Below are 3,061 nucleotides of genomic sequence, written 5' to 3' on the forward strand. Positions count from 1 at the left end.
AGAAGAAAGTGAGGATAGGACATCATAAAAGTGGGCAGACACCCTTCTTGCTTGAAAGAATGTTTAGTGAGGGAATTGTTGAAATTTGAGCATAATGATGAGCTATGGTGGATCAAACACTAGAATCAACATCATTAAGAAAGTGATTAGCAAATGATTAACACGTAATTAGTGAATAATTAGCAAATAGATTAATGTAGGCATGGATACTCAAAAACCAGCAAATTCTCATTAGGGCTATGCCTCAATTTATAGAGTTTACATCAAGCATCTAATCCCATTGATTTCTCCATGATTCACTCCCAGAATATCTCCACCTTTTGCCTGATTCTCTCCACCTCTTCTCTTTTCCCTGAATATCTCCACACTCCTAAATTCCCTCATGCTACCCATTATTCTCTCCCAGAATATCTCCCAGAATATCTCCACACTCCTAAATTCCCTCATGCTACCCATTATTCTCTCCCAGTAGATTCTTCTAACCTTTTCACAGGTTCTTTCACAATTACATCTCCTCTTTTACAGCCTCTATCCAAGAGCTTGTTCCCACACACACCCTATTCACATGTATATTTCAACACCTCCCCTCAAGTGAATAATCCTAGCACACCTAGACCCTATACCAAGTTTGCCTCCCCTTACTTGGTAGTCCGCGACCAATGTCTACTCCTCCCCTCAAGTTATCTCAGCACACCTGGACCCTGTATCAAGTTTCTTTCTTACTTGACAGTCCGCGACCAGTGCCTCAAGTCCCTAAACTCCATAGTCCTTGACACTCTCTCTCTCTATGTGTCCAAGGCTACTATAAGTGCCCGCGACCTTGACTAAAGTGCTCACACATACATCTACCACGTGGCCTACATCATCGACGGTGGCTCAGAGGTGGTTTTACTTTATTGGGGCAAGTTACATTGGGTTGTGGGGTCTCTCTCTCTCTCTCTCTCTCAGAGATTTTCATATGGCTCCTCACTCTTTGGAGCCTCACATCTTCTCTTGTCTTCAATCTTCTTGTCGTGGTAGCATCTCTCCACGCGTCCGTCTCTTCTTTCAGTCTTCTCGGGGCAGCTTCTCTTCTTGTGGCAGCTTCTCTTCTCGTGTCCATGTCTTCCTTCAGTTTTTCTTCTTGGTGTGGATCCTCTTCTTGAAAAGAGATATTCTTCTTCTTTCATGGCTGGGGCCATGAGCTTGTCCGTCAGGTCATTTTGCTCCATGTGAGCAACATGTTTCAATGTTTTGCTGACAGTTCCTTTAGGCTTTTTATGTTTATTTTGTATCATTATGCAATGCAAACCCAAATTTATGCGGGAGGTCTTACCTCTTGCCTTAATCTGGACAAGGGCAGTGTCTGTTCCCATTTTTACACTGATGCAATGTGCCCAATACATAATGCGTATAGCATTCATTCTCATGCACATTTCAAATGCAACTCTGGCTGTGAATAATCTTGAATTTGAGTGAGATTTACAGGCATTAACCAAGGGTTAAATGCAAAATGATGATTTTCACAATTTTATCAGCACAATTTTACCAAAAATTACATTAAATTAAGGGTAACCAATTTGTACGGGATGGTTGGAGTATCAAACCAACTCCGATTTGAAATTTGAAGTTATAGGGATCTGTATCAGATACCTAATGGTTAATTTGAACCCTCAATTGTACCAAAGTACAGTGATTAGCACTGATTAATCACTGATTAGCAAATTAATGCTCTGGTTTGTGTGCAAAAAATAGAGTATGCGGGGAGCCCAGATCTGGTGCCTTCCACTTCAAATGAGCTCAAATGCTTTCAAAGGCATCAATAGCAATGAGTCTAGTAGAGGATTAAGCTAAGAAACATAAGATTTGACCAAATAATGAAAGATTAATCTCTGTTTTACCAAAGTCACCTACAGATTTGATAAAGAGCTTGGATCTCTCTGTAGACTTGATCAAATTGATTTCTGTTTCACCAGCTTGTAGAGCATGCTTGATTACCCCTTGGGCTAGGAGGAATTGAAGCAATTTGGCTTGATGAGCACAAGATCTGCAAAACTGTCAGGAAAAATGCGCTGGAAAAAACGTCGATTTCTCCTCAACGCTTTCGCGTTTTGCTACGCTGTTTGATGAGCTGGTAGCCAGGGGTGTTGGCTAGTTTATGTTAAGAGGGCAAGACCTAATGTTGACTGTGCATGGAGAATAGAGTCCTCCACTGGCTGGGGGTGAAGGGGAAGATGAAAAACTCACTAAAAATTGATTTTTTTTGCTAATTACCTACTAATCCTAATTAATTCACTAATGGGCTCATAAATCTGGTTGATTCTAGGCATGGCTCTAATACCATGTTGAAATTTGAGCATAATGATGAGCTATGGTGGATCAAACACTAGAATCAATATCATTAAGAAAGTGATTAGCAAATGATTAACACGTAATTAGTGAATAATTAGCAAATAGATTAATGTAGGTATGGATACTCAAAAACTAGCAAATTCTCATTAGGGCTATGCCTCAATTTATAGAGTTTACATCAAGCATCTAATCCCATTGATTTCTCCATGATTCACTCCCAGAATATCTCCACCTTTTGCCTGATTCTCTCCACCTCTTCTCTTTTCCCAGAATATCTCCCAGAATATCTCCACACTCCTAAATTCCCTCATGCTACCCATTATTCTCTCCCAGTAGATTCTTCTAACCTTTTCACAGGTTCTTTCACAATTACATCTCCTCTTTTACAGCCTCTATCCAAGAGCTTGTTCCCACACACACCCTATTCACTTGTATATTTCAACAGGAATGCTTGACCCCATTGAAGAGGAAGTGATTCCATCTCCACCACTCCTTAGGCAAGGGCCGATATCTCAAAAAGTACTATTGAATGTGTCCAAACTAATGGATTTCATGTTCTTTGAAATCCGAACCAGGATCATATCCAAGTTATACGGAGATCCTGAGCTATTCTTAGCTCTTCTCGGGCATTTCTCAATGGAGAACTGAAGGTGGTGTTACCACAATTTGCAAATATGGATAGACCTGATACGCTTCAAGATGTGGAGGAACATTTGGATCTACAGCCCAA

This window comes from Cibotium barometz, chromosome 15 (genome assembly GCF_041138505.1).
Source record: "Cibotium barometz isolate CiBa-2024 chromosome 15, ASM4113850v1, whole genome shotgun sequence".
In the NCBI taxonomy this organism is placed as follows: Eukaryota; Viridiplantae; Streptophyta; class Polypodiopsida; order Cyatheales; family Cibotiaceae; genus Cibotium; species Cibotium barometz.